Source organism: Pholcus phalangioides, unplaced genomic scaffold (assembly GCF_987345545.1).
Source record: "Pholcus phalangioides strain wild (caught in Gottingen) unplaced genomic scaffold, Ppha-v1.0 ptg000011l_1, whole genome shotgun sequence".
Classification (NCBI taxonomy): Eukaryota; Metazoa; Arthropoda; class Arachnida; order Araneae; family Pholcidae; genus Pholcus; species Pholcus phalangioides.
The window spans coordinates 29,944,163-29,971,936 of record NW_028301604.1 but is presented as its reverse complement, the minus strand read 5'-3'; the positions used below and the strand labels follow the sequence as shown (position 1 = coordinate 29,971,936).

The window sequence follows — 27,774 nt, the reverse complement described above, 5'->3', positions numbered from 1 at the left end:
CGATCAATTCTTTTTTACGGACGAATTTCTATTTGTCCAGCCGGTGACCGCAAAGAGGGGGTTTTACATACCCTGTTTACGTTCGCAGCACTGTTAGAAATTTTAAATATCTTGCGGCATCACAGTCGATCTCAAGGAGGTATTTCGATGCTTTCCCCCCCCCTTTCCCGACAATAAAATGATCTTCACTCCTAGTTACAGCCCGTCTGTGGCATCTAGTGGCGTGTTTCCCGGGGGGGGGGGGGGAACTCAGCGAGCTATAAGCACGGCCATGGACTCCCACATACTGGAGAAGGGCTTCTAGCCTGGGATCTTTGGCGGACTTTTTATTCCATGTATTTTTTTTTTTTCTTCATGATAAAGGGGCCGCCCCTTCTGCAGCTGACAAAGAGCATTTCAATAGGGTTCAGTTTCGGCTGCTTCAATGCAGGTTTACTGAATACAATCACCATTTCCTAATTAGAAGGACGGGGAGTGTATAGCGTGTCGCTTATGTGGGGAATATGTCACCTGGAGGCATCCGTCCATATGGGGACCCCCCTTCTGATCCTGAAAACTACATTCTTCTTGACGCCGCCGGTCAAGGCTTTAAAAGCTTTTGTGCTTAATGGATGGCCATCCGTGAAGGACGCCGACATAGATGATCCTAATTGGAATATAAAGAAATTACGGTGGTGAAGAAAAATCTAGACGAGGTTTGTGATTCTGCAAAATAAGAATAGCTGTGTTTGGAGCCACTTGAAGTAAACTCCTTGTTTTTCCCCTGAAAAAAAACCCCCACAAATGTTGAGATAGACAGTTCCACAGTATTTTATGGTTTGTGTGGACCACATTCGGTTGTGCACGTACAGTATAACCTTCTGTTAGTAAAACATGTTGTATTACAAGAAAACGGAAAAGTTCCTCGTGATTCCGCACAGTTTCCTGACAGAAAAAGTAAGCAATATTAAATATAGCTACACATTTTTGATAAATTCATGCATTTTAAACATTTTATTTAATGATAATTTATTCAGAATCTTCAAAAACAATCTAGATTTTGCAGCCCTCTAATAGTTATAATCAATAAAGCGTAGTATAAAATACTTTTTTTTCTGTTAGACATATCAATAAATTAATAAAACTTACCATGTTTTATTTTTTTCAATCATATTTAAAATTTATTTAAGAAAAATTTAAACTCCATTTTTCTTGCATACTTGTAAAAGGGACAATATTTGAATCGAGTTTTTAATAAGAAATTTATGCAACTAAAAAAATTATTATTTTTCTAATTTAAAACCTGATATATGAGAGTAAAATAAATCTTAAATAAGTGACATGTAATTTGATTTTGGGGGAAATATACACTGTATCATAAAATATAAATAAATACAGGGCTCGACAAAAATCAGTAAAAAATTTAGGCACCAGCCAAATTTTGTAAGAGCCAAGCATGGTTTTTTCACGAGAAAAGTATCTTAAATAATCTTTTTTCAACCTTTCTGGGAATTGATGACCCCCTTCCCAGGGCCGCAACTAGATACTTTGTCATCTGGGGCAATTCGGAATTTTGGCGCCCCTTGCATGTAGAAGAAGCAGTTAAAGGGTGAATTCGACTCACATTCTGGTCCAGCGTCCGGAGCACCAGACCTACCTACTTTCTCTAGTTGTGGCTCTGCTCCTTTCTATGTTGGAAGACAATTATGAAATCGGAAAATTTTGAGCCATCACTAGATTCTGATTTAGCAATCACATATACAAAATTTTAGGCGCGAATACAGATTTTCCAGTCACCATGGTGACCTGGCACTTGGGGTTTGTCCAACCCTGGAATAAATAAAGATGCATATACTGTTCTGAATATATTTTTTGTATATAGTCATTTTCATGACCCCGCCCAGGGGATTTCGGGATTCATGAGATCTGGGGGATCCTGGCAGGATATACTCAGATTTACGGCATGACTAGATCTGAATAAATTGCCTATGGCGATAGACAGGAGTTGTGCTCGTTTCAATGAGAGAGAGAGAGAGAATGAAAGTATATTTTTACTTGGACCGTGATCAAACTAGAATGGGGCTCAAGGGCAAAGGCTACGCCCCCAACAATCAAATAAATTTTTGTTAATTAAATGCTTTTGGAAAATTGGCACCAACTCAAAAATTCTCTGGAAGAAATTCCGTGTGTCCCCCCCCCCCCCAATAGATTGGTTTTCTTGGGTACGCTCATGCTCAGGGGTAGTCCCATTCCAAGGGCGTAGCGAAGAGGAAGACTTGGGGGTCTGGTCCCCTCGTCCGAAATGTGAGAAAATGACCGAAAAAAGGGGAAAAGATGACCAAATCTATTGTTCTATCACTTTGGTCCCCCCTGCCGAACGAAATTTCTGGCTACGCCCTTGTCACATTCACTTTGGCAACAATACATTAAATGATTGTTATACAGTCGAATATGCTGTTATAACGAAGTCCAAGAAACCGGAGAAAACACTTCGTTATAAAGAAATTTCAGATTGTTTGCATTGTTCCTATGTATACTTATTAGAGGGATTAGAAAACCATTCGTTAAAACGATATTTTCGCTGTAACGGTATTCGTTAAAACGGGATTCACCTGTAATTAGAGCCCGAATTTTCCACTTAAAAAAAATGGCTAAATATGAACTAAAACTGAGAAAATATGTGCTAAAGAACAAATAACCAAGCAAAAAACGGAAATGCGTTTTTAAATGCATCTTTTCTATTTATCTCGGTGCATATTCATTTGCAAAAACATTCTCATGCAAATGATTTCTACATGTATTTTATTTAGGAATTTCTAGTTATTAGTACTGTAGCTGCTCACTAATAGAAAGAAAAAGTTGCTCGAAAAAGAAGCAAACTACACGTGCACACAAGTAACAAAACATGAATAATGTCAAAAATAGGCGGATTTTTCTCCTGAGATTTTACTTCTTTTTACTTGAAAAAAAAGAAACGACAAGCAAATAAAGCACCCGGGCTTCGGGTATGGTCCATTGTAGCTAGAAGGTCCTTGGAGTTGAGCAACCAAACTATTTGAAAATGTCGAATTTCCGATTCGATAGACGATGTTGCCTGATCCATAAATCCATGGAAGTGAGCATGAATGTAATAAGTTCAGACTTTTAATTGTTCAGTTGGTCATCTAAACCGCTTTGATGATACGAAATTCTATGGAAAACGTCTTATGCTCTTAGAGAATCAACTGATTTGAGATCAAAAATCAATTTCACATGACTAGAGTTCCGTTCAATCGTTAATATTAGAACGAAATGATCTCAAAGACGTCCCAATGCAGATAAAGCAGCAATTTTCAATAATTTTATGTTCTTACAGAGCGAAACGTGAAAATTCGTTTATAATGAGAACTACGTTACAGCGAAAACTTTTCTTGTGGTTGTGAGCTGTTGTTATAACGAACTTTTATTGTATTTATGAGCAATATTAATTTGAAAAATTACAAAAATTTAATTAATCTTCCGCACAACTTGAAAATTTGCACTTATTCTGAAAATTCTTCAATTACATACATTTATACACACATTAATGCTAAAAAGAGGTTAATTTATATAAATGCAACAAACAGGACTAATCATAACAAATTTATAAATAGTGCAAAAAAAAAATGAATAAATCAAAAATAAAAAGGTCAATTTCCCGTGACCTTTCATTAAATTAAGTTGTATAATAACCAAGAATGGCCACTGAAGCTGTGCTTTCCAAAGTGTGAAACATCGACCCCTGGGGGAAGGGGTCGATGCAATTGTCCAAAGGGTCGATAGAAGCTATGGGTTTAGTATAGGATCCTATGGGTGGGCTTGAGTTGGGAGAAATGAGAAAGAAATTTTTTTTAAAGAAGAGCTATGGAACACAAAAAGTTTTGGAAACTTTTCACTGAAGCAGCGGTTCTCAACCGGTGCTCCGTGTACACTTCCCGGGGGCTCCGCACCCACTCGAAGAAAATAAATCAGTAAATTCGATAAATGAATATAAGAGGAGAGCGTACGGGGCTCCACCATAGAAATTTTACGCCAAATAGAGGCGGCCACTGATGCATATTTGTGTTTGAGTGCAGGTGATCATTTGTGGAGATTTTACTGTATTTAGGAAAATGTAATGGAACCCTTTGTATATATCTCCCTATTACGTTTCTGACCTTACTTATTTGTACGAGGTTTTGCTTCAGTTGCTATACATTTCTATACATTATCCCTGTATACAGGGCCTAATTTCTTCATGGGCAAATGAAGCCTTTATAACTTTGAGCCCCCGAAATTCAAACAACATACATTCACTGACCAATTAACATCTTTGACTCTTGTCGCAAGAGCCTCCTAATTCCTGCTTTACCCAGGACCCTGCCTGTATACACTTCAATTAATCGACGTTTTCATTTCGATTCGAACTCCCAAGTCTTTGGAAAACACCTTTTCTATCAATCGAATCACATAATTTTTCAATTGGTGAAAACGTATCACTGAAATACAGTGTTTTACGGTTTTCAAAAACCCATCATGAAGAAACGTTGTAAGCGGAAAAACTAAGCGGGATCGACTGTAGTTTCTCATGCATATTTTTTACTGAAAAAGTAATAAAATTTAAAATGATTGACTGGTTCAATCAGGGCTGCAACTAGATCCTTGGTTACCCGGGGCAAGCGCGCATTTTGACGCCCCCCTTGTAATGTTGAAGGAGAGGTTTTAGAATGAAATTTGCACCCCATCCGGTCTAGCGCCCGGGGCACGAGACCCGCCTGCTCCTCCCTAGTTGTGGCCCTGTGTTCAATGGCTTTTGACAGGTACTGAAATAATTATTGAACGGGCTACGGTATGCTGATAGCCAGGGCTGTAACTGGGATTTTTGTCGCCCCCACATTCGATAATTTTGTAACGGTGTTCTCTGTCAAGTAAAGGACGTTTTACATAACGTTTAAATAACACTTTTTTTTCGGTTAAATCTTGAAATGAATACCGTAAAATTGCGTGAGACTTTAGCAACAGTAATGTTATGATAGTATTATAAGTATATTTCTTCTCAAGCATAAGATTTTGAATCAAAACGACAGATTTTCCACAAAATTTTTTTTCGGAAACGTCTGTAAAAAAAAGGTGGGGGGGGGGGGTAATTTTCGGAAAAAGTTCGTTTTTCAGTACTGCTTTCGCATTTATACGACGCGTCGTATAAACGAGGTTCCATTAGAGCCTGAGCCCCCCCAACATTTTCAATAAGTTTACGCCTATGGTGCTGCTTGGTTTTACTGCAAATTAAGGTTTTTGCAAAAAATGATATCTTTACCTAGAAAATGAGTTATACAGAGCTTGCTTTGAACTCTCATGTAAATGACCACTGTACCATAATTTTTCTTGAACTGTTTCTCTCCTTAGGAAAAGGCTCAAGTGTTGTGGTGGCATGTTTTTTTTTCCAAGGCTAAAATTTTCATTAGCAATGACCGAACAGGACCATTTATCCCGAAATTATCAACTTTTCTGTTTCATACACATCCATACACTTGCACAAAACACAAACACATATCTTCCCTTCTTCATAGGCCCATCTGGGCTGTCTGTAGTACCACAGTCAGCCCTTATGGAGCTGGGAAAACTTTGATTCTGGTCTGGTGGTTCTATAAAGTCCTCACTCTTCTTGGGCGCTCAGCAAATTCACATGATTCTGGTCTCATCCCATGATACTGTCCAAGTCATACACACCTATTGACATGAAATAAAAGCATCATTAGACGTTTGAATTTTTTCAAAATTTGTGAATGTATTTAGCTGAAATTATAACATTAAAAAAATTTAGAATTTCCATTGCTTTGACCCTAGCAGGTCTTACAAACGGATCCAGTTTCAGGAGGGGGCATGAAATAAAATATTTCCTATCACGTAATTACTTGAAGTTCCATCACAAAGGCTCCAATGAGAAATATTAGAGTGGGATCCACTAAAAATTTTATAGGAGCCCTGCTCCTGAATGTGAGGTGGCGGCAAATGAAATATATTTTCTGTTATTATTCTAAATTCCCTCCAACTGTTTATTCTTTAAAAACTTCTTACGTTGAAGGATAACAAAAAAAAAAAAAAGAAAAAAAGATTCAAATAGCACAGTGCCAATTATCAATTAACTTAATAAAGCCCTATCCCTATGTATAGCACTGAGTTTATGAAAATTTCGATTATGAAATTAACTATGTTTGCAATAATATTACAGAATATCCATCAATGCATTTCATGTAGTAGTAAAAAATGAACTAACCTGTGTGATTTTATATGCAGCTGTACAGATAGGCCTATACTTCCTTCCACGAAGCTCGCAGGTGGCCGGATTAGCTGTTGTTTTCTCCAACTTATTCTTTTTAAAGGACTTGTGCAACAGTATTGTTTATTACCTTGCCCATAAATTAATAAAATAAATGTTTAAAATAGAAATTTATCACTAAAGAACTGCGTGCACGTGAGTGCTTACTGTTGTCACTTGTCAATATGGCGATCAGGGAAGAAAAGCTATCGACGGCGAAAAAACAGGCCGGAGTTTTGAGACGGAGTGTGATGACGTCACAGCATCGAAAAATCGCGGACGAAGGCTTCTTGCTCTAGAAGGTGTTGTCCCAGGGCAATTGCCTCCTTTCCTGACATGACAAGCACAATTATTTTCAATTGGTCATTTGTTTTGGCGCAGTTCGAACTAATTGGTTCTTGCGCTACAAAAATCAAAGTCCAATCGAATAAATACGCCCCTGAATAAACCTTCATTTTAAAAAAAATGTCCAAGTTCTGCGCGAATCATGTAGGCTGGAATAAAAATTTCAAAGTGGTCCAAATCTTTCTTGTGAAAAGATAAAGTAAAAATTTATTAATATTTCATCGCGATAAAAATCAATTGCAGTCAAAAGGAAATGAAAAACCGTCATTACAACATGCAGAAATCGGCATGAAAATGTGACTCGATGAATAATCAATAGAAAATATCCGAGAAACCACTAATTATTTTGAATATGCCAATTCATAAAATGACTAGTTTGATTGAAAGTTTCTGATCGGAGCGTTGTTATTATTTTAGTGTTTTCACAAGTCACCTTCGTCAAGCTACCATTTTTGCAATCTTCTTTAAAGTTTATTACACATGACTGTTTCGATGAGATTTAAAATAACTCAAAAAATATTGTCCTGTTTCATTGATCAATATGTAATCTGATTAAAACGACAGCGTATAAAAACGATCGCGTAGTAAACACAACGCACTGTAGGTACCTTCCCCCAAAAATGTTGACTTGATAGTGAAAGAGAACAAATTACCACATTTTGGCAAAAAGTATTGATTTGGTTAAAAAAATTTCAAGTAGATCTCATTTGGCTAATACTTTAAAAATGTGGTGATAAATTTGCCAAATTAGTGGATGAAACTAATACGTAGTTACACGTAACAACGAGGTCATACTATCACACTGCATTGAGAGTAAAAGCGCCAATCGTGAAGGAAGAAGGCCGATCTTGGCTTCTTCAAAAAAAAATGTGGAACGCTTCATGATTTTGCGTGTCATCCTTGCGCGGGGCCATGCTAATCATCTATGTATCGTTATAAAAAAATTTGATAAACACACAAAAAAATCCTGACACTCTTGTTTTCGCGTTAAACTCTTAGAATTTCTGATACTTCAAGAGCTAAATTTAACCTTTTAACTTCTCAAATCCTATGGTAGGCTTTGAAATATCCTGCCAGCCAATCAAAGGTCTAAATGTTTTTTTCCGTTGATTGGCATTGATGACCCTGTCTTAAGGACCATATTGGCTAGCTTCAGCATGGAGTGCGGGGGGTGGGGAAGGTAAACAAATATTCCTAAAAACAGTTGGTATATATGTTACGGTAAAAGCCCGAAGAGTGGTAAAACCTAGGTTTTACCAAGTCGAGTTGGTAAAAGCTGACATTTAGTCTCTTTCATGAAAATTAGTAAAAATGCGAATTTTCTAATTTTCATAAATTTGAAAGTTTGTCATTTATCAATCACAACGATCCTGATGGTAATTAAGACCATAATTAATTAACTAATTAGCCATTCAAATTAGTGGAAATTAGTAAAATTGCGAATTTTCTGATTTTCATAAATTTGAAAGCTTGTCATTTATTAATCACAATGATCCTGATGCTTATTAAAATCATAATTAATTAGCCATTGAAATTCGTGAAAATGAGTATAATTGCTAATTTTCCAATTTTCATAAATTTGAAAAGATTGTATAGCTAGTCCCGGGGGAGTTTACCAGTTTCAATCTGTAAAACCGTGGTGGCCATGGTTCGATATGCTCGCGTGATATAAATTAGAGTTTGTCTGTGAATCATGTCCATCTTTTCCAGGCGCCCAGCGGAGGGGAAAGAAAACCAAATGGGAGCCCCGAGGGCAATCTGTCGATACAGTACAGTTCCGTAGAGGGTGTTCTTTAGATTACGATAATATCCCCACCCTGCACCCAATAATCGTCCGAAATGATCCATCGTATTGGTCGTTTTTCTAAGTAATTAATGTGAGTGTGCTAAAAAAATTAGCTTGTTGGTGAACCATATTCCTATATTTTTGAGACCTTTTTCGGTAAACTTAATTCCTTCCCCGTCAGTTTTCATAGTGGGACTCTTTTTCCTCTTGTTTCGCCAGAGAAATAGTGATTTGGATGGTTCCACTTGCATATCATTTTGTTGTAACCATTCGGAGATCTGTGTCAAAGCAGCGTTGACAGAGACTGTAATTTCATTGGGTTCCTTAGCAGACACCAAGAGAAGGAAGTCATCGGCAAAGGCTTATGCTGTGACCCCCCCCCCCCGGGGCCCACCAGAGTCGAAGTGATGAATCGAATGTAGTATTCCAAAAAGCGGGTCCACTACATGAACCCTGGGGGCAACCTCAAGGCAACGTTTTGAATGCTAGTGCTGTACTTATGTAAGAGTGATGGTGCGTCCCGAGAAAATGTCCTCCAAAATGTTGTCCTGGCTGAAGAGGAATAGACATAATTCGAATGTTATTAGCTATTACCTCGTGACGCACACAATTGAAAGTTCTCTTAATGTCGAGGGAGATAACTGCTGTGAGTGTAGATGTTCCTTCCTCCTATTGTCAATCTGTTCCATTAGATGAGGAAGGGCATCATCTGTTAAGTGACCATACGAAAACCAAATTGAAAAGATGAAGGAGGCCGTTCCGCTCAACATAGTATGAGAATCTGTGTATAAGAAATTTTTTGAGCACCTTTCCCAAATTGGAACTCAGCGTAATGGGTGAATCGAGTTGTTTACATCAATTCCCCTCTTGGAAAGAAGACCAGCCTTCCAGGTTTGAACGCTGGGGGAAAGTACAGAATTGTAAGCAGTGACTGAAGAAATTTTTGAAATAATTAATATTGGTATTATAATACAATGGCTTGTATTATGCGATTGGTAAGATTGTCTGGTCCTGCTGCTTTTTTCGGATTAAGTCCATCTACAAGGTGATTCAGAAATGATGGGGAAAACTTTAAGAGGTGATAGTACACACCAATACAAACAATTGTCGTCAAAGAATGCATGGTCTAGCGTTTTCGCTTCATGTTAGACCATGCAAACGGCCGCTCTGCAAACATTAAAACAGCATTCCTGTTGAAATTTATCCGGGGGAAAAGAACACCATGCATGCAAATATAACCTGGGGAAGAAGAAATAGTACACAAATCTGCGTCACAGTGAATAAAAGGCACGGACTCCAGCCTTGCAAATTTATATCAGCGTGCAACCGTTCTAACAGTTGTAACGTACTGGATAATGGCGCACTTTAGTAATACTGAGTCCGCGCCTTTTATTCACTGTGACGCAGATTTCTATACGGTTTCTTCTTCCCCAGGTTACATTTGCATGCATGCATGGTGTTCTTTTTATTGCGATAAATTTCAACAGGAATGCCGTTTTAACGTTTGTGAAGCGGCCGCTTCGAAAAGCACTAGCGCGTTTTCGTTTCGTGTCAGATCATGCATTCTTTGATGGCAATTGTTTGTATTGGTGTGAACTACCACTTCTTAAAATTTTTCCCATCTTTTCTGCATCACCCTGTATTATTCGTAAGACCTCATGTTCCTCAAATGGTGGCTATGCAAGAGGGCTGTTCAGATGGTCGTTTTCGATCGGTATTGATGTACACACCTATGGAAAAAAGGCTTGCCAGATGTTTCTCTGTTGTATCTTTTGGTGTGGAGCTGAACTACACTGGAAGTTGCATCTGCGTTCGCCTGGGCCGAAATACTGCCTTATAGGGCATACCATATGCCGTAGCAGCTTGCGTGCAGAGCTTATTCCAGGAGCTGGATTTGGTGTGCATTATTGCTCTTTTGAAAAGTGTTCGAGTCCTTCGCAAGGAGGCCATAGTGTCATGGATATCCTGTCCACGCTCTTCATACGGTTTAGTTTTCTTTCGATGGCCCGTACTAGTCTTTTTTCGTCGTTTGATCTCCTCCGTCCATCGTTTGATACACTTAGGGTGTGAGAGAGAGAGTGGGTTGTTTTTTACAACCTAAGACAGTCTTGCAGTTGATGCTTATTACTTTCACCAGCCTTGTGGAATGCTACTGTAGCTGGTTTTGATCGGTAATCTGTATCAGCTCCTCCTGAAATCTCTGAAGTGTCGCATGCATACTCCCTAGAAAACTACTTAATCTTCTTTGTGTGGTGTGAAACTTTACTGTTGGTAGAGAGTAAAGCGAATCCTTTCAATATTGAGACAGATCTGAATAATACTTGTGCGTGCTCACTTATTCTTCCCTTTTTTTTAAACTGAGCACAACTCAGGTCTATCGCCATGGGAAATTTACTATCTAGTGAGTTGTGCCGGAAGCCGATCGTCGCCAAATTTTGCACATATACCAAACAGGACCGGGATTGAACCATAGGCTACTTTAAAAGTTCGTCAGAGATGGGCAAATGTCCAAAACGAGCAAAAAATCGTAGGGCAACAATGGTTCCTGGGCCTCAACAGTCACTTGTGAACTGTTTACGCTCACTTCATTCATTCATTCAAACCGAGCACAACTCTGGTCTACTCACTTATACTATACACTCGTTCATTTTTTTCTTTCCCACGTCCTCTCATTTGCCGGGTGAGCGTACTAGACCACAGAGTCAACAAATCATCTTTGCTTGGAGCTTGTGTGTGCTGAATGGAGCCGTACATGTGCAGCCAGACCTAACTCAGGCCTAAGCTCACACTTTCTGACATTGCGACCAGATGGTAATTTATCCAAAAATAATGTCACTCTCTGCTACGAAAGTTTTGACAGCAGTCCATGTTAGGTCTGGCTGTACATGTACGGTCCCGTTCAGAGCACACGAGCTGCAAGGAAAGAGGATTCGTTGGCTTTATAGTTTAGAGTGCTCACCCGGCAATTGAGAGGAAGTGGGTTCAATTCCCCGCAAAGCCAGTTGAATTTTCCTTCCTGGATTTATCTTCACATCAGCCAGCTGTTAAAAAACCTTCGTATGGATAGTGGAGAGTGATATCACCCTCGCAGAAAACTAAACTGTCTCACGACGGTCCAGGGCGGCGGATAAGCTCGAGCCACCCCTGGGAGTGGGACAGTGCTAATAAGATAATGCCTCACGTGAGGCCTTTCAAAATATATATAGTAAAGTACACTTTAAAAGAGCTTCAAAACTTCCCGTAGAGTAGATAATTGTCCGACAAAATTTAGCAATTTTTTTGTGAAAAGTTATTCGTACAGGATAGTTCAGACAAGTGGTTTTGAATCTGGCTTGCTTTTTTTTCACACAGGATTTCTAGCAGTTCCAAAATTTGGAGAAAATAAAATGGAAAAACTACTTACTGCGCTTGGAACCCACGCTGCTTACGCAATGACAATGATTTAGAGAATAATTCTTTGAACCAACTTTTTGATTTGGAAATTCGTTTAAAGATAATTGATAGAAATAAGATTTTTTGGTATTCGAAAAACATCAGCTGGCAAAATTACTATAAATGAAATTCGATAAATTTGCCAAGACAATCATAATCAATCATTTTCAGAATTTGTAAATTACAGTTATTACGATTGATATCACAAGTATATAGTAACATATTTTTTCTAAAATTTGCCGATTGATTTTGGTTGTTGCCGAGGTAAAAAAAACCCGAAATGAACTGTAATTACAGTTTACTGCCAATGATCATTAAAATATCCGGAACATGTGCACTCGATGGCATGCAGGAAATTAGAAAAGTTCATGAACTTGAATGACTAGTTAGTTAATTAATTATGATATCAATTAGCATCAGGGGGTCTATTACGCTCACGTCGTTATACAACGAGGTCGTTAGTGACGTCACGCCTTTAACGCAAATTCTCAACGAGACTCATAACGCAAATCTCAGCGACCATCGTCAAAAACTTGATTTTTCTCAGCAACCCGCGGTATGTCGTTATCTATTTTACGAAAAACTCCATGGTCCGAGAGTTGCGTTAGCTCCGGAAGGGATGGACCAATCGGATAATTTTCTCCGCTGTTGATAATCATGATCACTATCAACGAGTGCTGCAGCACGTGCGTTATTATTATTTTATTTATTTGTGCGCGTTAGTTGTCCCTAATTTTCTAAGCTGCATTTTTTTTTAATTCATCCGGATTATTTTTATTTTCATCAAATATTTGAGAAAAGGGTAGGCTATGCACGCACATGATACTGGCGCGGGGAAATTTTCTAAATTATTACGTTTAAAAAATGATTTTCTATTGAAGTTCAATGATGTCATGAATTTCCAAAACGACTATCGAAAATATCATCATATATTACCATGTTTGTAACACATTTATCTACCGCCTTGATATTAAGTCAAAATCAAAAACAAGTAACCTTTTATTTACATCATTAATTAGAAAATTGGTTTCCTTGTTTCACACATGAAAATGAAGTGCCACCAAATTTACACTGTTGTTGACATCTTTTTTATACTCCGATCAGAAAATGCACTCAAGGATTAGAAAAAATTTATTTGTTGATTAATAAAATTTACTTTTATTTTTTATAGTGCGCAGAGTATAGTGTGTGTGTGTAATGGTGTTTACTGCATTACACTTCTGTGTACTGCACAGAAAGTAGCAATACTTAATTGATATTACAAAATATCAATGTTATTAAACGAATTAAGAAGGGGAAAATCTGGAGACGTTTAAATATATATTGACGTCGATTTTGAACGAGATGTAAAAAAAATATTGAGCAAATTTCAAAATGTCTTGAAAACATCGCTATAGAGAGATTTACCAGTTAAATAATAATATTATATTGAGATGAGTTTAAGATTAGAATAAAGGCATTTCCATGCAAGATAAAAAAAAAAACGTTTTGTAGAGTGATTTATCTTTGTACCGAGTATAATAATTTATAACGATTTACCACTATGATTATTTTTTTCCAATCAGTATGTGTACAGATAACGTTTTAAACGATAATGCTGTCTCTGAATCATGTTACTAAATTAAGGAACGTAATTCGGAGAATTATTATTCATTATAATGAACTTGATAAATTAATAATGAATGAATAATTTCCAATTCTAACTAATTTGTCTCCGTTGCTCTCACCATCGAAAAATGTACGCGCGAGAGGCCGTTTATTTCCGTAACGCGACCATAACGAGTGGTCTCCGGTTCTCGTTAGTTAACGTTTCACGTAGCGATGACTATAACGAAAATCGCTAGTAACGATGTGAGAAAAATCAACCTTTAGCGATGGTGACGTAAATCTATCCCACAATGCACCGCAAACACGTTTGAAACGCGGGCATAACGACATGAGCGTAATAGACCCCAGGATCGCAGTGAGTGATAAATGGCAAGCTTTCAAATTTATGAAAATCAGAAAATTCGCAATTTTACTAATTTTCACGAATTTGAACGACTAATTAATTACGGTCTCAATTAGTGTCAGGATTGTTGTGATTGATAAACGACAAGCTTTGAAATTTAAGGAAAATCAGAAAATTCGCAATTTTACTAATTTCCACGAATTTGAATGGCTAATTAGTTAATTAATTATGGTCTTAATTACCATCAGGATCGTTGTGATTGATAAATGACAAACTTTCAAATTTATGAAAATTAGAAAATTCGCATTTTTACTAATTTTTATGAAAGAGACTAAATGTCAGCTTTTACCAACTCGACTTGGTAAAACCTAGGTTTTACCACTCTTCGGGCTTTTACCGTAACATATATACGAACTGTTTTTAGGAATATTTGTTTACCTTCCCCACCCCCCGCACTCCATGCTGAAGCTAGCCAATATGGTCCTTAAGACAGGGTCATCAATGCCAATCAACGGAAAAAAACATTTAGACCTTTGATTGGCTGGCAGGATATTTCAAAGCCTACCATAGGATTTGAGAAGTTAAAAGGTTAAATTTAGCTCTTGAAGTATCAGAAATTCTAAGAGTTTAACGCGAAAACAAGAGTGTCAGGATTTTTTTTTGTGTTTATCAAATTTTTTTATAACGATACATAGATGATTAGCATGGCCCCGCGCAAGGATGACACGCAAAATCATGAAGCGTTCCACATTTTTTTTTGAAGAAGCCAAGATCGGCCTTCTTCCTTCACGATTGGCGCTTTTACTCTCAATGCAGTGTGATAGTATGACCTCGTTGTTACGTGTAACTACGTATTAGTTTCATCCACTAATTTGGCAAATTTATCACCACATTTTTAAAGTATTAGCCAAATGAGATCTACTTGAAATTTTTTTTAACCAAATCAATACTTTTTGCCAAAATGTGGTAATTTGTTCTCTTTCACTATCAAGTCAACATTTTTGGGGGAAGGTACATACAGTGCGTTGTGTTTACTACGCGATCGTTTTTATACGCTGTCGTTTTAATCAGATTACATATTGATCAATGAAACAGGACAATATTTTTTGAGTTATTTTAAATCTCATCGAAACAGTCATGTGGAATAAACTTTAAAGAAGATTGCAAAAATGGTAGCTTGACGAAGGTGACTTGTGAAAACACTAAAATAATAACAACGCTCCGATCAGAAACTTTCAATCAAACTAGTCATTTTATGAATTGGCATATTCAAAATAATTAGTGGTTTCTCGGATATTTTCTATTGATTATTCATCGAGTCACATTTTCATGCCGATTTCTGCATGTTGCAATGACGGTTTTTTATTTCCTTTTGACTGCAATTGATTTTTATCGCGATGAAATATTAATAAATTTTTACTTTATCTTTTCACAAGAAAGATTTGGACCACTTTGAAATTTTTATTCCAGCCTACATGATTCGCGCAGAACTTGGACATTTTTTTTAAAATGAAGGTTTATTCAGGGGCGTATTTATTCGATTGGACTTTGATTTTTGTAGCGCAAGAACCAATTAGTTCGAACTGCGCCAAAACAAATGACCAATTGAAAATAATTTTGCTTGTCATGTCAGGAAAGGAGGCAATTGCCCTGGGACAACACATTCTAGAGCAAGAAGCCTTCGTCCGCGATTTTTCGATGCTGTGACGTCATCGCACTCCGTCTCAAAACTCCGTCCTGTTTGGATGCCAATAACATGTTATTGGCTTTATTGTTGTAGCCATCGCAACTGATAACTAATTGCATTAATAACAAAATAGTGGGTTTGTCTATTAGTCCCCATATAAATTTCCATGTTCATCCTTGCCCTTCAACATACAGGGCCAGACCATTTTTTCCCTGGTAGTGTATCTGATTAAAATTATCAGAAAAGCTGGTTGTATTAAAAAATTGAGGTTTTTTTTTTCAAATAGAATTTCGTCCCGCCTATGAATTTTGTGAGGTCCATGTTTTGGCCTTCTTGAACATAGATCACATGTTGCTTCATAATGTAATTCTTAAAATTAATCTACGTTTGTCAGTGATTGGTACAGAAGGGGCATTTTCGAAATAGACTTGCAGTGCGTTATGATGAACAACTTTGGGTTCTTTAGAAATTACAAAATACCGTGTTGATGAATTGGGTTTTCCATGTTTTAACTGGCAAATATATACAAATACTTATTCAAAAGCCAGGTTAGGGAAATATAGACAGGTACTAACAATATTTCTTTGAGGTAAGTTTTAGTATGTGGGAGGGGGTAATTTTCTGTGGAGTTTTTTCTGACGTATTTCTAAAGAACCTTCAAATAAAAATGCAATTTTAAAGGAAAATAAGGTCATAAATTTTATAGGCAGGTATTTTTAAAGGTCAATAAATTTTATGCAAAAAGGAAAGTGGTGACATTTTCAAAAAAGCACTATTTTTGATTTTTACTACTTGAATCTAGAGATATGAGGTGAGAATATTCTCGGAGAATGAGAATATTATCAATATTATCCTGGATGTAAAAATTGGAGAATAATCGAGAATATTCATTTTTCTTTTAAATTAAATTTTTTTTTTACTAACTTTGTTTATATTGTGAAATATAAATCAGTTTTCTTTGCCCGAAACATTTACAACAAAACAATTTTTGGTATAATCACCCCCAATGACAACTTTTATTTCTAGAATATTCTCAGATCATGATGAGGTTTTAAAAGTTTGGTTATATATAAAGATTTCAGAAACCTTAAAAAATTATTTTAGAATTAGATATATTTTTAGAAATAAGTTCACAACAAAAGAAATTAAATCAAAGTTGATTGATAAAGGAAGCTATTCTTATACAACCACTTTCATTCTAAGAAGATACAGAACTGTTGTTTTCTTCAATGCACATACACTTAAATTCTGTATCACTCAGTTCTTTTAAAAGTTGTGCAATTCAGCTCTGTTGGTTTAATTTTCTTGCTTTCAATTTTTCATTTGTGGTCTACAAACTTAAACATTCCCACCTTGACGGGAAGAGAGACGGGACAGAAAATATTCTGTCAAAGGGCAACTATTATAAATTACTAGAGAATATTCTCAAGTTATTTATCAAGATTATTATAATACATGTTATTACATATATTCTTGATACTCTCTGGAAAGATTTTGGTAACTGAAATTCTCTCTGCAAGCACTATTATTAATAACTTCAGAATAATTATTTTCTACATGAAAATCCCCAGTAATTTATGAAAGTAGTTACTTCTTCCAGAGAATGTTCTCAAGGATATTATATGTAACTATATATTATAAATAACAAGAGAATATTCTCATCAAGAACTTATAAGTCGCAAGTTATTTATTATATTTATTTCACGAAAAGTTCCTTTTACATATTTATTTTTTTTATAAATGACTTAAAATATATATTGTATGTGTTGAGAAATAAAGGATACTATATAGTTGAATTGGTCTCAATTTTCTTTTGGTTAAAGTCAACGGAAATGAAGTTCTGAAAAATTAATGCTCTTGGGGAAGTTTTGAGGTCAAAAGGTAAGTTTTTATCAAAACTCTGGCCGTAATTGATACTTGGAAATAATGAATTATAAGTATAAACTTGTATATTCGAGTGCAATCTTTAATAATTTAGCCTCTTTTTTTTATATAACATTAAGAAAAAATATAGCAACGTGGGTCGATGTGTTATAACACATCGGCGTTAGTGTGGTGCTGGAAAACGATCTTACAGGGAAGATGGGTTTCGTAGGACAGAATTCGATGACGTCACGAATCTCGGGGTCAGGCCTTCTGCTTTAGAAGGTATTGCCCTGGGACCCCTCTTAACAGAGACGGACTTCAGGATTTTGCCACCCCGTTGTCCTTATATGTGTGTTTCGTTTCTTAATTTTTGGCGAGTAATCATGGCGAGTAACACATTTGAGCAAAATTTCAGAATTTTCGGGGTCGCAGTAGCTTTTTTTAATCTTAGGGTATGTCCATAGTGCACCGATTCTCGCTTTACTGCTTAAACCGCGGCAGTTGTAGAAGGCGAGATGATCCCGCGCGATTCTAGCTGGCGGTGGTTATAGTGCACGACTCGCGGGAGCGTCTGCCTGCATGAGCAGTTGGCATCATGGAGCTATCACGTGGGGATCTATTGTGTTTTTGTTGGCAACAAAAAATATTTATCATAAAATTAAACATGAAAGAATGACGAATGTACATGAAATGAATAGAACTCGCCTTGAAGTTGCAATGGGTTAGTGTAATCCCGAATTATAGTTAATTAATTGATGATAAATCAGCGATTTTTCGCTTTTAGTGCCACAACAAATTTTCGATTAGAAAAACGAGAATTAATCGTTACAAAATTCCGTTTAATTTAGTTTTATCGTTAATTAGTTTATTAACGATAAAATTAAATCATGATCCATAATTAGTTAATAAACTAATTAACGATAAAACTAAATCAAACGAAATTTTGATTAATTAACGATATCATTTTTATTATGTCAACTAATTAACGATTAATATTAACAATAATTAGTCGTGATAAAAACTCCGTTGGATTCAATATAAGCGTTAATTAACCTTAATTAATGATTACTTAATGATATCGCTTTTATTATGTCATATCTAGTTAACGATAAGTATTAACAATAATTATTCGTCATAAAAACTCCAATTGGATTCACTATAATTGTTAATTTTCCTTAATTACTTAATGATTAACAATTTCGTTTTCATTATGTCATAATTAATCAACGATTAGTAATAACTATAATTAATCGTTACAAAAACTCCGATTTACTATTCCACTATAATACGAATAACGAAACGAATACGAGGAACATATCCGTTTTAAAGTGCAAGCGGTGAGCCGGTCAAGCGAGAAAAAGAAATAATGATTAATTCTGGTTAAAGCGAGTAAAAGCAGTTTGAGCCGGTAAATGCAGGTAGGCGGGCGCAGTATGGCCACCCCAATGAGTTTTCACGATCTTTTTTCAGCCGCGATAAAGCGAGTAGCGAGAAGCGGTTCACTATGGACGTACCCTTATGGATGAACTCAAAAACATCTGCAACGTTATAAAATCGTAATATAATTAACACCCACTTAAAAATTTGAAAAAGTGTGCACACAAAACAACAAAAGATGGAAAAGAAACTAGTTTACTTTCTCGATTGCATAGGGTTATATCATTGTGCAGTTTAAAAAAACGCCAAGTTATACATTTGGTGAATTTGGCCGGATTTTTAAGTGACGTCATCAATTTTTAAAGCGTTATAACTCATTAATTATGGGTCAGATCAAAAAACGGAAAACACTTTTCCATATTAGTTTTCACAAGGAATCACGTGTGTCATTATTGAGCTCATCCTTTTAAGATCTTAAAGAAACCTACTACACACACCAAAAATTAGGAAATTTCGCAGAAATATTTATATGGCATTTTATAGTGAGATGAATCTCGAACTTCGATACATAGATGATTAGCATGGCCCCGCGCAAGGATGACACACAAAATCATGAAGCGTTCCACATTTTTTTTTACCCCCGGGGGTAGTACATTCTAACGCAATTGACACGTTTAAAAAGAAATACGATAAACAAGTTCGGGTCAAAGTCGTTTTAAAGCCACAGCTGTAGTCTCAATACAGCTTTGGTTGGGGTAAATCGAGAAGCTATCCATTCTTGGGGCGCGATTGTAGTGCACGCGTGTTTCCGATTAGTTAAAAACCCGAATTTCAAGCTAAAATACTGGACCCTATGGGTGCGATTAAAATGCATCCTGGTTTCCGAATCGGGTAGTGAGCGTGGTCTACTTGTGCCGAGAGGCGTGCTCATAGTGCATGCCGGTTTTCCGCTGTGTGCTGTACTTTATACTGTATATATTTTTTAATCGTGAAACCGGCGGGAGGGAAAAAAGTGAGAAAAAAAATGCTCACGTGAAGAAAAAACAAAGAAGTTTCGTTTACTTTTACACTTGGGCGTTGCATTCCGTTTCATCTTTAAAACAATATTATTTGTTTATTTCGTTTCGTTCCCAGCCACGTGTAATGCATCAAAAATTAGTTTCTTCTGCAAATTATTTCATCATTTTATTCATAGTTTGAATTTCTTTCAGAAATAAAACATTCGTTCCAATTTTTTTGCAATTATTATTTTGCAGCAAGTTGCCCATGCGTCAAGTTTTAGGAGCAATTTGTATCTTAGAAAAGGAGGTATGGTGACGACCCGGATGTTGACGACATTTGCATTTTTATGTTTTTTTCACTGCATTTTTGGCATTTTCACAATATTTTCTCACTTTTCAAATTTTTTCACAATGAAAAAGATTGAGAAAATTACATGAACACTGATTGCATTGAGCACTAATGAAAAAATATGCTTGAATTTTTTAGAAAATAAAATAAAAGATGTTTTTTTTTATTTTTTTGCTTCCTAACCATAGGCATGCATACACAGGATTTCCTCGGGGTGGGGGAGGTGCTTCATTTTTTGTGTTTTACTGGAAAACCCTTATTCCATCTCCTCCAGTACACCAGTCATGTCCCCCTCCACATTTAGCGACAGGGCCCTCCGATCAGATGCTTCACGGGACTCTCAATACTGAATGGAATTTCTTGTGAAAAGACAAAAAGTAATAAGAGATTCGTCTCGGGCCTCGACGTTGGAGTCCTGTCAACCCCACCCTTATGAAGGCCATACCACCAGTGTTCCTATCCGATTCATGAGTTACTCGTTTATTAGAAAAATTGTTATTTTTGATAAAATCTAAATGAGAGAGAAAAATTTACATATGATTTTGATGCTGTCAAAACTTTTTTTGACATATGGAACATACTTAGTTTTTCAAGAGAACTTTGTTTAATTACTTTGATGGCATTTTTTAAAAGTCATTTTTCAAGATTTTTAGAGAAACATCATCCGGGCCTTGGTGATAACATAGTAAATTATTTTCGTCACTAACAATAAATGAATGTAAGGAGTTTCCGCTGCTGAACGGGAATAGCTCGAATAATGATCACAAATTTGATTTCCCGACTTGTAAATTATTAATTTTAATTTGATAATTTTACCTTGACAGGGGCCGTGGGCCAGTTGTTGGCAACCCCTGTCCTAAAGTATGAAGGAGGGGAGAGAGAGATCTCGAATTTTTATTATTTTTCTTATCTACTCTGGGTGCAGTAAACTCGCCTCGGGAAGAGGTTAATTAAATAAAAATAATAATAAAATTAATTTAAACACTTTTTTATTCGTTAATTAATAATATTTGTATTTAATAATCAATCTGTTGGGTGGATCTGGAAGATTGAAAACCCCTTCAGATCACGAAATGGATGCAGGTCAACTGTAGGGTTGGTATGGTATTTACCTTTGACGGAACTTTACCCCCTTTGGAAAAACCAAATATAGGCCTAGTATAATTATTTTATAACTACACTGCTCAAAACAATTAGGGGAGCACATGGTTTTAACAAAATTACGCAAAGATGTATACCGATAAGTAACATAAAATGAATCGTCCATAATTTAAAGCCTAGCAGGAAACGGAAGAAGAAGACATATGCAAATCAAAGTTCATGACGTCAAAAACCAGAAAAAGGAGATAAGGGCAGAAATCGGGATGTTGCAGATACGTCTGTTTTACTGCCGTAACTGTGAAATTCGATTGCGCAGTATTTTTTTTTGAGACAAGGTGACTTGAGGATGTCTCAACAACGTGATTTACCGGAATCCATGGCATGGCGTGTTATAGGCAGACTGGAATCCGTGCAAACACAACGTAGTGTCGCGGACGCTGTTGGAGTCGCCAGAAGTGTTGTTGCAAGGCTGTGGAATCGATTCCAAGAAACAGGAAATGTTAGACGTCGACCAGGGCAAGGTCGGCCACGCGCCACTACAGCAACTGATGACCGGTATGTACGGTTAACAGCCCGTCGAAACAGAACAGAGAATGCTACGCAGCTGCAAAGACGGTTGCTCTTGGCAACAGGACGAAGGGTGTCCAGCCAAACAGTACGTAATCGGCTTCATGAGGGAGGGCTCTATGCACGTAGGCCAATGGTCTGCATTCCGTTGACCCCACGCCACCGTGCGGCCCGAAGAAGATGGGCTGCCGAACATCGAGATTGGGAGCAACATGATTGGAGCCAAGTGCTGTTTACAGACGAGTCCCGATTCAGTCTGGAGTGTGACACCCGACGTGTTCTGGTATGGAGGGACAGGGACACTCGAAATAGCCCCGCATTCGTTCGTGAAAGGTCACAATACAGACGAGCTGGTTGGATGGTATGGGGTGGAATCAGCATAGGCGGACGTACGGACCTGCATATCATTCGGAATGGCACTTTGACGGCCCGAAGGTATGCAGACGAGATACTGCGACCTCATGTCATCCTTTACGCTGGAGCCATTGGAGATTCCTTTGTTTTCCAGGATGATAATGCCCGACCGCATAGAGCTCGTCTGGTGGAGAACATGCTTGAAGCTGAAACAATACAGCGTATGGAATGGCCAGCGTGCTCTCCTGACCTGAATCCAATCGAGCATGTTTGGGACATGCTCGGACGACGCATTGCTGCGCGACCAAGGCCGCCTGTTACTGTCCGAGACTTGCAGATTGCACTTCTTGAGGAGTGGAACAGTATTCCCCAAACTCTGATCGATAACCTCATCGCATCCATGGCAAACAGGTGTGCAGCAGTCTTAGCTGTTCGAGGAGACCACACGCCCTATTAAAACTCATGCATCATGTCTAAACAGTACTTTTTTTTATCGTTTACATGTAACCAAATTGTTGCCCTAAATCATCTTTTCATGTTTTTTCCATATTTTCAAAGAATTAAAGCTTAATTCCAAATTTTTTTTACGTCTTTTTTTCTGTATTGCGCATTGATACGCGTGTACTATCCATTGTATGCCAATACGTGGCTGTCTCGCCTGGTTTTCTTCACTTTTTTGCTTGCTCCCCTAATTGTTTTGAGCAGTGTATTAAAAATATTTGTATCAAGTTCTTTTTAACCAAACAAAAAAAAAAACGAGGTGAATATTGTCATCTTTTTTCCCAACTACTAACTGATGTCGAACGATTCTCTCAATGTTTTCAAATTTACGAGAGTACTGAGTTTGAGTTTTCAGAAAAAAACTAGCAATTATCATTTTATGTTTAATAAATAAATCAGTATCTTCTATCGCTCACAATCTAGTTCAATAGTTCAAATACTTAGGATGCTTTTAGTGGATGAGGATGCGCATGCCTTTTCACACGAGCACATATTTGCAGGCGTTTCGCCCGCATCTTTAGATTTTTTGTTTTCACACAGTGAAGGCTGTACGTGAGAATAGCGCATTGTTTTTAAAGTTTTATTTTATTATTTAAAAATAAAATTATGAAGTATGGACAGAAGAAAGGTTCTACCTGTACTAAAAATATTTTTAAAATATTTTAATATAAATTGCTGGCAGGCATTATATACATACGCATGCTGATGTTTTTCACTAAAATGTTTTTTTCTCAAAACACTAAGCTTTTATTAGATAAGGAACACATTTTTTTCAAACATCACTCATTCAAATGTCTTGAAACTCTGTGTGTTACATACCGTAAACTGGGTTGACTTTGTGCCAAATTTCAGACTGTATGCCATTCACTGATTTTAGGAGGCAAGCGCTTCCTGAGAGAGCAGCATATGGATGAACAATCGGTTTCAAAAATTTTCATGCCGATTCAGGAGCTGTAGGTGACTTACCGACAGCTGTTGTCTGGAGAATTTTTTAGGTTATATTGTGATTTACACGAAATTTTTCAAGTGCGTGTAAACCTCTCCTGGTGCAGACAGTGTGTTTCGTGGAAACTAGGTTATTTAATATTTCTATGTAGAAGTTACTTACGATAAGAAATACCTATTTGAATTGTAAAAATACTTCATTTTGGTAGAAATATGACGCATAAACAAAAAAAATGGGGACTCGGGTGGTGACTTTGTATCACTTGTTTTTTCAGGGCTTTTGTCCTTTTTTCACTAGTTTGTTATTGTCCCAGCAATGGTTCGCAAGTACGTGGGGAAGCTGGGTAGTCGACCCTACTGCAATTACTCAAATGAAACACTTGAAGAGGCTCTTAGTGTGATAAGAAACAAACAGATGCTCACCATGTTTGATCATATTGGGGAGGCGTGTGTAATGGCTATGTAGTAGAAAGTTGGCAAATTTTACTCATGGCCTGACCCAGCTAACGACATTTGGTATCCGAGGGGCCGAATCATAATGAAAATCAAGTAACCTTGACCTATTGGCAGGGACAACAACTTTGTAGTGGATTCGAAGAAATGAATGTTATACTTATAGTGTGTTATACTTTTAGTGTTTTATACTTATTTTTGAGTTTTAAATCTTCTTTATTTTTGTTAATGTTTCAGGGAATTAAAATTTTCCAAAAACAGTAGAAATAAATGCTTCCTTTAATTAAAAATGTCAATAAACTGATTTTTTAGGTTTCAGAGATTATTTTATTTAAAAATTCAAAAATTACCTAATTTTGGGCAGAAATAATTTTTTGAAAGAGTTCCAAGTAATGTTAACAACCGGAATTCAATAAAAACGGGTGTGACAGGCGAGAAAAAGTGATGACAACCCCCAGGGAGTGACTATGTGCCACTCGAAAAATATTCGCTGTCCTTTCCTTGTCATCACAACTTTTTTTAAAACCAGAAATCGAAAGCTGAGATGTTAGGCTACACTTAGTAAAATCCCCAGCCCACTAGGAAAGCATAACGGAAGATATCAAGGAAAAATCACCGTGTAGATGTATAGGGAATGGGCCGTGCCCATTTCCTCCACCTCCCTATTCCCGTTTAGTGTGTTGTATGTGACTCGAGGGAAAATTTCGTGCACTTTCCTAGCTGTTGTTCCTTGGTCCTAAATTTGCTGCCATTTCTGGAGGGTTGCTTGTTTAAGTTGTCGCTTCAGGAGCGTTAGTGGGAAAGGGTTATCAAGTTTATTGGTGCAGTTGATGGCAGCCTTGGCTAGAGAGTCTGCTCTCTCTTTTCCAAGATTACCTACATGTTTCTTGGTCCAACCTAGGAAAATTTTTTAGTTATCTAATAAATGCAGCCTTAATACACGTACTATTGTGTTTCTATTTGTTGGATCTAGAAGCGCTTGAAGGGAGGAGCGGCTATCAGTTATTATTAAAACTCGTTCTTCTGTTCCCGTTGCGTATTGTGTAGCTGCTTCTATCGCTAACAATTCTGCTTGAAAGTTACTATTGTTTTTATCTAGTGCTGCTTGCCATGTTTGCTTTTCTGTATTGTTTGTGCATACACAATAGGCTGTCCCGACACCTTCATCGGTTTTGGAGCCATCTGTGTATATGTGGGTGTTTGCTAGTAGTTTTATATCGTAGTCGTCAATCGAAATTTGATTTGGGATAGTTGAGCAGGAGGGGTGGTGGTGTGGCAGTGTTAATTAAACTAAAATGAATATATTTAGTTTTAGCAAGATTTAGGGTTAGATCATTTGCAACAAACCATTTTCTAATTACACGAAGGTCTTGGTTGATCCCAGCTGTTAGTGTATTAATGTCGTTTGAAGAATACAATATTACCGAATAATCTGTATACGTTATCATAGTTCCCAAAATGTTTAATTTTGCAGAAATCATTTATAAAAATTATGAAAAGTAATGGGGCCAAATTTGATCCCTGAGGGACCCCTCTATTTATTGTAGAATAATTACTTAATTGATTCTGTACTTTAACTCTATGTTGGCGATTGTGAAGGTAGGAGATGAACCAATTCAGAGTATTTCCTCTAATTCCAGAGGAATCAAGTTTATTTATTAATATGGAACGGTTGACATTATCAAATGCTTTTGAGATATCTAAAAAATAGCAACAGTGTATCTATTGATAAAAATTGTTTTTTCGGGTTCGAAGACCGTCGTCCGTTTGAGTTTGTTCTCAACGTTTCCCCAACACTAGTGGTTGGCATCATCAGGAGAATTGATAAACTGGATCAAAGTCCATAGTGTATCTATTCTTATCAATACTACTGTATATAAATTTTGAGAAGTTTAACAAAGCGTTTACTGTTCTTCGATTTTTTATGAACCCATATTGGTTTTCTGCAAAAAAGTTTGTATATTGTAGAAATTTATAAATTCAGGATGATAAGATTTTTTCAATGATTCTGGAGAAAATCGCTAATATTGAAATCGGACGGCAATTTGAGAGAGTATTTTTCATACCAGATTTGATGTTTTATACTTCATATCAGACAGGCATGATATTTTTCATGCCTGTCTGATATAGCCCCAAGCTAATGAAAAAATAATAAATTCAAATACAACGCCACAACAGGCAAAATGCCCAACGAGGTGGCTGAAAAAAAGATGCCCATAACAAATATGGATGTCATATATTTCAAAAATACAGCAACCCAATTAAAAACACAATCACAAAAATTATAAACAATATATACATATGATAAAATAGTATACAATGCCCATAATGTATTTATGGTTGTCTTATTCTAAGTATGGATAGCTTCTTGATTTACCCCAACATGTTTATCGTATTTCTTTTTAAACGTGTCAATTGTTTTACAATTATTAACAACCCAATTATTAATTCCATTTATTAACAACCCTATTAGAGAAAAATTCCCTGCGGCACCATAACCTTGCATTGTCCCTGCCAATCGATACTGGTGTCTCCTTGTAAAAGCAGTCGATTGGCGGTGTACTAAAAGTTCATGTGGTCCATCCTATCCATCTCATTGAAAATTTTGAACACTTTGATCATATTTCCTCGACACCTGCGTTCATCCAATGTAAACATATTCAAAAAATGAAGTCTCTCTTCATAACTCAAGCCTCGTGTACCAATAAGGACACGCGTAGCTCTTCTCTGCACCCTTTCAACCACGTCTATGTCCCTCTGTAGGTATGGGGGTGGGTTTATTTATTTATTTTATTTATTTGTGCGCGTTAGTGTGTGTTGGCTGTCCCTAATTTTCTAAGCTGCATTTTTTTTTAATTCATCCGGATTATTTTTATTTTCATCAAATATTTGAGAAAAAGGTAGGCTATGCACGCACATGATACTGGCGCGGGGAAATTTTCTAAATTATTACGTTTAAAAAATGATTTTCTATTGAAGTTCAATGATGTTATGAATTTCCAAAACGACTATCAAAAATATATATTACCATGTTTTTAACACATTTATCTACCGTCTTGATGTTAAGTCAAAATCAAGAACAAGTAACCTTTTATTTACATCATTAATTAGAAGATTGGTTTCCTTGTTTCACACATGAAAATGAAGTGCCACCAAATTTGCACTGTTGTTGACATCTTTTTTATACTCCGATCAGAAAATGCACTCAAGGATTAGAAAAAATTTATTTGTTGATTAATAAAATTTACTTTGATTTTTTTATAGTGTACTTAGAGTGTGCGCAGAGTATAGTGTGTGTGTGTGTGTGTAATGGTGTTTACTGCATTACACTTCTGTGTACTGCACAGAAAGTAGCAATACTTAATTTATATTACAAAATATCAATGTTATTAAACGAATTAAGAAGGGGAAAATCTGGAGACGTTTAAATATATATTGACGTCGATTTTGAACGAGATGTAAAACAAATATTGAGCAAATTTCAAAATGTCTTGAAAACATCGCTATAGAGAGATTTACCAGTTAAATAATAATATTATATTGAGATGAGTTTAAGATTAGAATAAAGGCATTTCCATGCAAGATAAAAAAAAAAACGTTTTGTAGAGTGATTTATCTTTGTACCGAGTATAATAATTTATAACGATTTACCACTATGATTATTTTTTTCCAATCAGTATGTGTACAGATAACGTTTTAAACGATAATGCTGTCTCTGAATCATGTTACTAAATTAAGGAACGTAATTCGGAGAATTATTATTC

The 27,774-nt window shown here is 36.5% G+C and overlaps 1 protein-coding gene, 2 non-coding genes and 1 pseudogene across 3 annotated transcripts in view; 3 read left to right on the top strand and 1 right to left on the bottom strand.

The window, feature by feature from the left end:
• The window catches only part of LOC149080321 (uncharacterized), a 311,347-nt gene that overhangs the window by 85,118 nt on the left and 198,455 nt on the right, over positions 1 to 27,774 (top strand). The gene's annotated exons all lie outside the window — the stretch shown is intronic.
• Positions 7,504 to 7,608, bottom strand: LOC149080324 (U6 spliceosomal RNA). The gene has a single exon (XR_016193630.1). It is a non-coding gene; the product is annotated as a U6 spliceosomal RNA (small nuclear RNA).
• LOC149080323 (U6 spliceosomal RNA) lies at positions 14,461 to 14,564 on the top strand. The gene has a single exon (XR_016193622.1). It is a non-coding gene; the product is annotated as a U6 spliceosomal RNA (small nuclear RNA).
• On the top strand, positions 19,274 to 19,371 carry LOC149080322 (U6 spliceosomal RNA; annotated as a pseudogene).